A 10700-nucleotide genomic window follows, 5' to 3' on the forward strand; every position below is an offset into this window, starting at 1 on the left:
GGAACACTTTCTATAGATAAGCTCTAGTTTCTGTCTGGGCTGTATAAGGTGACGCTGCATCGCAGGGTTTGTTCCATCCAACTAAACATTCAACACTTAACTGAAACTCGCAACCAAAGCTCAAAGAGCATCACTGGAAATAGAGGTGATAGATGCTGAGGTGATGGCAAAGCTCTGCTACGGGCCTGTCCTTGAAGTAGAGAGTCAGGAACGTTTTCTATCCTCTCTGTCACTTCGCTCGGGTCTTACAGATTGTGGTGATAGACTTGCTTAGAGCAGCTGAAGTCTTTTATGTCACACTACTTACGTCATGCGACAAAACCTTTGGAGATTTAAAGACAAATACATATGTTCATATTATAACGTATATTCGTGTATTCCTATATGTCCGGTCAACTCCATGAGAACTAAAATCGGATAACGTCATCGGGTACGGCAATGGAAAATGACAGCATCTTCAATTTAGATGTATTATGTTTCCATGCATAATGCATTTGCCAAAATGTTTTATTCAAAGTTCATAACGATGAATTGGCATGTAAAATGGATACGAGGTGCTGAGTGGACAGTCACAGATACGTTCTCTAGACCATGTTTTGAAAAAGTGTCATTTTACCAAGGTCATTGAGCAATAAAACTGTCAATATGTTTTCAAGTGTCCTCTGACAATGGAGATACAATTTCATTTAGAGGTCAAATAAAAATCTGAAGCCTATACTGTAGTTAACTTTGAAAAATAGACACATTAAATCAAATTGTTTAATTAAGATTATTAAAAGCATCAGGAAAACTCTAAAATAATAAAACTGAGAAAAATTATATTTTACAAATATAAATAAGTACAGGATAATGTACGTCCAGCCGGTTGTTATCGCAGAAACGATACTTGCTAAACTAGAATTCCTGCATTCAAACTAGATGGACATTTAAGGGATACGGTAGTCATACCACTTATTCCACTGCATTTCGCCACATAAATAAAGTGCCCCTATTATGTTTTTTCAAATATTCCCTTTCATGCAGTTTGTAATATAGCCGTTTATGAATGTAAACATTCTGCAAAGTTCGAAGTCGAAAGAGCACGATCAATAATGTTTGTCTACAAAAAGAAAGAATCTACTCTAAACCGTCTTTACGAGTCGTTTGGGTTTCGAATCCTACTGCTATACGGTTTTACCTCACTAGAAGATACATTTGCATAATGCCCACCTAAAATGCTCATGCCTTTTAGACACTTACATTATGTTAAGCAATGTTTTACTTCTGTTTCCGTTTCAGGCGAGGCCAAAATTAGATTAGAAAACATCATATTTCGACTCATTTTAGCTCAAATTGTATCCAAATATCTCACAGCCCCTGCGGCCAAATATTGTGATTCACTTTATGAAGTATTAAATTGAGATCTCCAAGACCCGTTTCGTGATCTACAAGATAAAACTTGCAATACAACTCAATGTTACAACTACAATTTAATGATAAGGACTACGGATAGCAAATTAAGTGGTGTGGTCTAGACTGAGCTTAACCTATTTAAGCTCTATCTTATTTGTGTCGCATTAGACACCTCTCTTTTACAGTTTTGTAACTTGATTGATGACATTCAATCCATGCACTATACTCTGACCTACACCAACTAACACATTTTCTATTATGCATGCCTATTGAAGACGAATGAGTCAATCAGAGTAAGTGTGGGGTGGGGCGACGTGCAGCCCCGCCCCGATCTGCAGGCTGCAGCCAGGTGTACTTTACCCCGATCGCCCGGCATGCGAGGACCGAGGAGTACACTAACAATGACACTAAACACCGCATTCTCCAGCAGTCGTCAGCGTCACTCTATGGCTGCGTTCCAGTCCACTTTTAGACATGCACTTGCGAACTTCCCTAAGCACTTCCCCTAGGGGGAATCCCTGCCGCCATTTTGAAGTGCGTTCCTCTTCGTTAAGTGGACGAGGGGAGTTTATATGGACAGACCCTCGTTCCCTTGATTTTGACCGAGGGAGTGAGTCTACTTCATATGTACAGGCACCAGTATGTCCCACAATGCAGTATGATTGTGACATCACCACAGATCTCGTCTAATCACCACCACAACAAACAACAACTCGATGATATATCAATTATCATTTTTTTTATTTAAAACAACCCAAGCACACCTATATACATTTGGATGCTGCATTAAATAAATTCTTAAAGGGACAGGGACATTTTTTTTTAAATAATAAATCAACTCCATAGCTGATTCCAAGTGATCAAGGGCTTAGGATGTTCCAATTCAGCCATTTGCAGTTTCCGCCACTATTGGGCACTCGTGCAACGTAAGCAATGACGTACATCCGAGTGAACGAGGCGGAGGGAAGTTAGCAAGTGAAGGGGATGTCAATTTGGACTGGAACGCAGCCCAGGCCTCCGTTATGCACGCAACTGTCTGTTTATCATAGCAGAAGCGCAACAAAATAATGCTTTGAGACAAATAAAGTGCAGATGATGAACGAATAACAAGGAAGTAATGCTGGGCAGTATACCGGTTCATACCGAATACCGGTGTTTATTTTTGTTATGATATTCATTTTTAATATACCGCAGTCCCGGTGTATGTCGCTCAAACAACGTTCGGAACGAGGCGCGACACTCTTTGAGAGGGGCCCTTTTCAATGTTGCACTGTGGTGAGGGAACAGCTGTATGTGTTACTAATGTGTGACGGTGAAGATGGATAGCCGTCAAATTATATCACAGTGTGTCCCATACATTGGTGCACAATATCAACACTGCCTGCCACAAATAGATTTTCCAAATTGCTTTGACATCGTTGAATAAACTTGACCACTGCATGTTTCAAAGTCAAAACGTGGCGTGGGTGCTTTTATATGTATCTTTGAAGGGAACTGACTGTCTTTAGAAAAGTTTCGATGCTATTTTTATTTAATCATTCTTTATCTTTCCTGATAAAGCAGGGTTTATTAGCGCTGCGCTGCTTTGTGTACAGCCATTACTGGGGAAACCGCCATTTCTGCTGCTCCTAAAGCGCCTCCTGCTGGCACCTCTTTGTAAACACCATTTTGTGGGGCCTTGCAAACCTAATACTAATATGGAATTTTTCTACAATATTCACTCATTAAAGTAAAATAGGGCATTCTAAGTCAATCTACTGCCGTATTTCCTCTCTCAATCAGTATAAAATGTAGAAAACACACAGTAATGCTTGAAAAAAAAAACTGTCATATAGGCTACCGTGAAACCGGAAAAATTCTGAAAAATACCATGATATAATTTTTTGGTCATACTGCCCAGCACTACAAGGAAGCACACAAAAAATGAACGTACAGTAGGCCTACACAATAGTGGTTACAAACTAGACTTTGTTGTTAATTGCCAACAGCACAGCAAGGCTGCAGTGTTACTAACGTGTGGAGTCAAATCAAAGCAACCTCAGTGTCCTTTTTTCAGGCCTTCCCGCTCTCTCTGGCGATAGAAAGCTTTTCTAATATTACAGAGGTCCTAAGCTCTTTCCTGATCATAAACCCTTCATTTTCCAGTGATTTCTTCTGAGCTTTTCTCTTTTGTATTGGGTCTCATTTCTATTTCTTCAGTCTTTCTTCTGATGTCTCATTTATAAAAGTGTGCGTAGGATCCTTACTGAAAGTGTACGTGTGCCCGAAAGCCAAAAATGGCGTACGCAAAAAAAAAATTCAGACTTATAAAACCGTCCGTACGCCAGAACCTGCGCATAATTCACTTTATAAATCCCAGTCACCGGAAGATTGTGCGCACATGCGTCTCCTAAATAACCATATGGAGCTTACAACGCCTAGTTTTACTATGCATATCCTCATCTGCATATGATTATTCATCCACGTGATAACATGTTTAATGGTACAAGACATTAAGAAAATATGAAATACGGATGTGCCGTGACATTAGATTAAAGGAACACTCCACTTTTTTTGGAAATAGGCTCATTTTCCAACTACCCTAGAGTTAAACAGTTGTGTTTTACCGTTTTCAAATCCATTCAGCCGATCTACGGGTCTGGTGGTAGCACTTTTAGCTAGCTTAGCATAGATCATTGAATCTGATTAGACCGTTAGCATCTCTCTCAAAAAAATTACCAAAGAGTTTCGATATTTTTCCTATTTAAAACTTGACTCTTCTGTAGTTACATCCGACAGCCCAGATAGCACCCGTACATCACGGAGACGTCTATTTGATGTACGCCTTTACATCTGGAAGACGTATTTTTTAGAGTGTTTGCTCATCTGCAATACGTCTATAGGACGTTTCCTGTCAGATGTCATGTCAAATAGACGTTTTGAAGATGTCTTTAAGATGTAATGATTTAGAATATATGTTAAACTGACTTCTTAAAGATGTCTATCAGATGTTAGTAAACAGCAGATGCTTTCCAGATCAAGTGATCTTTAACAGACATCTTGCAGACGTACGTGTGCTATCTGGGAGAAAATAAAAAGTTGCGATTTTCTAGGCCAATATGACTAGGAACTATACTCTCATTCCTGCATTATAATCAAGGAACTGTGCTATCAGGATGTGAAGAGACTTTCAACCATTATAACAAAAAAAAATTCTGGATCAAATTACCTACACTGTCTGGGTTCCTTTAAGCCATGAAATGCAATGACAACCTTGGAAACCAATACAATGAGTCAAAAGGTAAAAAGGATAATGTTCCGCCATAATATGCCTAACGTTACTATCGCCACAGGACAAAACATAGTTAAGCAAATGCTACCATATTGTCATTACACCTTGACACACATGGTTACATTTTTCATAAGTATCTATTGCTGACAGAGAGAAATGCACCACATGTGTACATATGTAACGTTATAATGCTAAATACATTTTACGTTTATGTTTTAACAGTGACTGATGTCTGTAAATATGTGCTCGCGCTGCTGAGAGTTCAAAAAACACATTTGAGTTCTCTTGCTTGCGTGCTGACTTACCTTCTGGCTACGAGATGTTGTTGTAGAGGAAACAACAGAGACATTGAACACCTCTAAAGCAAAAACTTGCGCCACAGATGCACGCGAGCAGCTGTCATTGGGCATCAGTGCAGTAGTGGGATAGGAAGCAATCCGGAGTTAATGACGCCATTTGTGAGAATCGCATTACGTCACCGCGGTGGCCAGTAGCGTTCAGTGACTGGCAAATTCTTTCACGTGACGTACGTTGCTTAAGTTTTTCCATGACAGATTAAAATACGTTTAATTCATTATTTTACTCATTCAAGATAACGTATACAATATTTCAGAGGCTCACAGTTCAGCATCTGCAGATGAGACAAAAGAGTATATTATAATTTTGCAAACTTGAATGTTAGGCTACTTTTAATGTTAGGCCTACTTTTGAATTTTGTTCTGAACTTTCTTAACCTAGTAACATAAAAAAAAGTTAACCGAACGTGAAACTCCTGCTGCAATATAGTTTAGGTCTACTGAAGTCAACTGAAGCCAGAACAGAAGCTGCTGGTGCTCGCATTCATTCATGACGTGTCGTGCTCGTGCACAAGTAACGCACAAGCAGAACGTGATTCAAGGCCACGATTTACGCTAAGTCACGCTGAAGTTATTTCGTTCTTTGCTTACAAGAAAGAAGTTGGAAATGCCTTTGCACAGTTTGCAGTGATATACTGTTAACGATCATCCAGACGCCATCCATGCTGCTGAGAACGAGTAATGTATAGCTACAGCGTGAGAAAAAAGAAGAAAGCATGAGGATATTGGAATTCACCGGCATCGACATGTGAGGTCATTCGAATTACACTGATTTATGATTGATTATAAAGTAGCCTATAGAGCCTATAGTATTTGAGACTAATACTATCTCAGACTATAGACAATATAGAACTGTAAGACTAGTTTGAGTGAATCCCTTTCTTTGTATGACACATTTACTGCGTTCTTTCAGCTTTATCCTGAACATTGTAGCTATTGTAGAACATTGTAGAACATATAGAACAATAGAACATTGTATGCCTATAGGCTCTAGGGAGCGTGTGTATTGTCTTCTTTTGATTTTCTTAGTTGTTTTTTGCAAACATTCTGCAAGATTTAGTGCACTGGATGATGATGATGATGATGATGATGCAGGATATTTCTCCAGGATATTGTCAGTTATTTTTGACTATGGTAGCCTTAAAAAAATATCCTGAATAGCAAACTTCCGGCAGACTTCTGTTCCAACACACCTGTAATTTTCAAGTAACCCTGAATTAGCTGGTTAATTGGATTTGGTTGGATCAAAACTTTACAAGACCACTTTTCAGGGTGGGAGACCCATGGCCTACCATAAAGGACTAACTGATCAGGGCTGTGTTTCTCAAAAGTATCTTGAGCTAAGTTGATCGTAGAGACCATTTGGTGGCAATGGTTCTACTATATACTTAGGCCTACTGCTACTATACTTTTGGGAAACACAGCCCATAACCACAGCTGATCGGGCCAGCTGTCTAGTGCAGTGGTTTTCATTCCTAGTCCTGGAGTATGCAAACTGCAACTGCACAACTGTTTAAGTTTGGTAGCCTCTATGAACTGTTGATATCAGGTGGGTTAATACCTCCAAAATATGCAGCAAAGGGATCTTCCACCAGGACCAAGATTGAGAAACACTCATCTGATATTCCAACACTGCCACTAGATGGTAGTATTTGCTTACTTTAAAGTGATGTGCATTTGCTGGATAATTTACTTCATGAAAATTGTCGTTAAAAAATATGTAGTTTAAATAGTTTAGGTAAAATGTATTTATTCGACATTGACTACAATAATTGTAATTTTAAATAAATAAGAAGGGATTAAGTAATAGAGAGGATACCTGGTCATAAAGTACCATCATTCATTAAACACTAAAACACATTCAACATGCAGTATTTATTATCCCAGCCAGAACATTAATAAGCAGGCACTTTTTAAGCAGCAGTTTGCATTATGATATATTTCATATTGGGTGTGTTGTTTGAAACAACGGATTAAACAAAGATTTGGGTGGCTTGAGCCAGCCTATTTCTATGAGTGTGTGCAAATCCACGAGCCACTGTGGTGATTACCAAAATATGCAGCTGGGCTTTAGGGTCTCACCACAGAGATTCGCCAGCTATTTCCCCCTACTCAGGCGTCTGAGTGTTTTTATTTATTTATTTTATTTCTCACAAAAGAAGCTTATGGTGTGCATATGATCATAGTGAGGGAACGCTTATTAAACTTGCTTGTAAACCAGGTAACCTCGTAAGAATGGGGATTAGATTCAGAAACACTAACAATGCAAATACACCCGCTGTGCCTTCTGTGAAACACTGCAAACTTAAATCAGCCATAGCACAGTATCTTCCTAAACACCCAACTTTTTTTCCCAGCCCTCTTTGTTGTCGTAAAGCAGGGGAAAGCCGCTCCAGACGCAATGCTGGAAAGAACAAAAAGCCTTTTGTAAACTAATTACTCTGAGCTATTCTTTCCCCTACTGCAAATAAAAACATATTTTTTATGATCAATTCAGATTTGTTCTCAATGAATCTGACTTCGCCTACACAGCAGAAATGAACAATCCGTGGTGTTATGCAGCATCCCTTAAAACTTTGTTTTGCAAGGCAGTTATTTCTGAAGTTTATAATCATCTTCTTTGTGACCGCCCTTACACAAAAATAAGTATACTTCAAGTTAATATTATTAAGTATACTTAAGTGAAGGTCAAGTAGTATACTTTAAGTAGTAAGTTTTCAGTAGTAGGTAATATCAATGTAGTATTTCAATACTACTTAGGACTAAATTGGCCCACTTTTTAGTGTATAAAAGTATACTGTAAGTGTACAAGTAATAAAGTTTGAGTACACAACTAATTTACAACTACGTTTTTCGTTTGTATTGCAACTAAGTGAACATATATTGCTGATAGTTTGCTAGTTAGATACTTGTAGCAATTTTTTTTAGTTTATGAAAGTATATTCTTAGTAAGCTACTAGTTTATACTTAAAAGTTTTCTTTAAGTGAACTTAATCATACTTATAATTTGCTATTTATATATTCTTTTTTGCACTTTAAGATACTCCTATTTAGGTATAATTTTTTTATACTTGAAATATACCTTTAAAGAGATAGTTCACCCAAAAAAAATACATTTTGTCATCATTTAATCTCCCTCAAGTTGTTCCAAACCTGTATGAGTTTATTTCTTCTGTTGAACACAAAAGAAGATATTTTGAAGAATGTTGGTAACCACACAGTTGACGGCACCCATTGACTTCCATATAGGAAAAATAATACTATGGAAGTCAATGGCTACTGTCAACTGTCTGGTTACCAACATTCTTCAAAATATCTTCTTTTGTGTTCAACAGAAGAAAGAAACTCATGAAACAACTTGAGGGCGAGTAGGCTAAATGATGACAAGATGTTCTTATTTTGGGTGAACTCCTTTTAACTGTAGTTTAACTAGCCTATACCCGCCAGCGTTTTTTATTTATTTATTTTTGCCAGCATTTTTTAAAATTTTCACAAAACTTTCATGCCCCATCTGAACATGAAATATAGCCTATCAAAAGAAAGAACAGAACTTATAGCTTTTAAATCGACAAAAAAAAAAATGTATTCTAACTTTATAAACTACTTTTTTTTTCAACACTTGAATGTTTCATTTAAAACAAAGCAACATTTGGAACAAAAAGCTGAGAAAATCACGTTTTTGTCAATCGGATTCAGAGCAATGATTAAAACATAGTAGATCCTTTAACAGCCCTTAAGCTTGCATAGTCCTGTATCTGTTAGGCAGTTTTGATTTATATTCTGTTTGTTTGATTTTGAATGTTTGCGTTATTTTGCATGTGCATATATAGATGTTTCTATCATTTGTTTCTGCGGCTTCTTTGCCTGTGTTTTCATCTGGAGATTCTGTCTTTCAGAAGATGAGTAATAGCGCCCTCTACCATATAACAGTGAAAACATGGAGTCTCCAAAATTCTGTCAATGGCGGGGAAAGAGTTGAGTAGATTTGAAGTAAATTTATATACACTAGGCTATAGGACTACGGATTCAGAATTAGGAACGTCCGTTTTCTTTATAAATCAGTTGTTGTTGTTTTTTCAAACAATGTAGTTTATTGGACAGTAAGTAAAACTATGTGAAATATTTAATAGGTGTAAAAGAGTAAACACAACTACAAGCCAAGTAGAATACTTATATACTTTTAGGTACACTATATTGCGATCCATAGATTGAGTACAAGTATAGGCTATTATACGTCGACTTTTCTGTAGCCTGTAAGTCAAGTACTTAAGTGTGATTTCTGAGATATATGTATATATTTCTGAAAAATACAAAAAAATATACAAATTATGCTTTCTTATTTTTAGTTTAAAAGAAGTACAGACCTACCTACTAATAGCACACTTGAATATTATTTTGTAAGGATGACTATTATTTCACAATAACACTCATCAAAAAAAACAATTCTACTATGACATATTGGACATGACCTAGAAAATTGGTTACTCAGAAATGTGGATTAATATCTTATTCCCTCTATAAAATGATGAACTAATTACAAACATCAGCCTCTGTTATCAATGGCAGCGTTATCAGGTTCATTTTAAATTAAATGCTGGATTGGAAAGTTATAAATCTGTCATGTAACATTTCAAACCACTATAGTGATGAATAATGCTGAACAATAATGCTCAACAAATGGAGATCCTTTTGCATGGTGAGCGCCTGACCAATTATTTAAAAAAATGTAATCATACACACATTATACACTACTGTTCAAAAGTTTAAAATCAGTAAGATTTATTTTATTTTAATTTTTTTGAAAGAAATTAATACTTATATTCATATTAAATACCAGGGTGCATTAAATTGCATTGAATTGACAGAAAAGATAGAAGATTTAAAAATGTCTATTTATCAAAGAAACCTAAAAAAAAATGTATCATGGTTTCCTTTCAAATGTGAAGCAGTTTATGATTTGCTTTTCAAATGTTTCTTGAAAAGCAAATCATCATATTAGAATGATTTCTGAGGGATCATGTGACACTGAAGACTGGATTAATGATGCTGAAAATTCAGCTTTGCCTTCACTGGAATAAATGACAGTTTAAAATGCATTAAAATTGAAAAGTTATTTTAAATTGTAATACTATTTCACAATATTAATGTAAAGGAAACTTCTTTTAAAAACATTCAAAAATCTTACCAATCCCAAACTTTCGAATGGTAATGTAAATGATAAATGTCATGGAAATATTATTACATTTTTGAAAATAAAATGTAGTGGTTTTGGGCCAACGACATTTCTAGCTGAAAAAGGAAATAGAAAAAGAAAATCTACACAAATTAAAACCAATAAGCAGCATCTTTTAATATCATAGATTAGAACCTCTAAAATAACTTAAACTGCACATTTTTAGAGCGGCAGTGCAAATCACTGTGTGGCACATAACAGGGTGTTTTTATTATGCTTTCAACATGTCTCAGATGCAATATGCATGACATGTACGCCTGTAGAGAGTTTCTTCTCGCTGTCCTCAGACCAGCCCCACATGCCTTGTATCACTCGCACCTCACGTCAAATCAACGGCTTCAGAAAGCTGCCCTCGGCCTCCGTTACAACACCCACAGGAAAGAGACAACTGATCCCGCGGCAGCACGCAGCTGGAGGAAATGTTGCCATTCGATGTAATAAAGACACT

At 36.7% G+C, this 10700-nt stretch overlaps 1 protein-coding gene across 4 annotated transcripts in view; it reads right to left on the minus strand.

Moving 5' to 3' along the window:
* kcnab2b (potassium voltage-gated channel subfamily A regulatory beta subunit 2b) overlaps positions 1 to 5172 on the minus strand; it is a 73562-nt gene extending 68390 nt beyond the window's left edge. For 2 of the 4 annotated variants that reach the window (XM_079588579.1, XM_079588580.1), the window contains exon 1: positions 4969 to 5082. The gene's annotated coding sequence lies outside the window, so the exon portion shown is untranslated. Of the gene's footprint in view, positions 1 to 4968 lie in introns of all 4 variants that reach the window. The other 2 variants (XM_079588578.1, XM_079588581.1) reach the window with 2 other exon arrangements.
* Positions 5173 to 10700: the final 5528 nt, after the last annotated feature.

This window comes from Phoxinus phoxinus, assembly GCF_949152265.1.
Source record: "Phoxinus phoxinus genome assembly, chromosome: 18".
NCBI classification, from domain to species: Eukaryota; Metazoa; Chordata; class Actinopteri; order Cypriniformes; family Leuciscidae; genus Phoxinus; species Phoxinus phoxinus.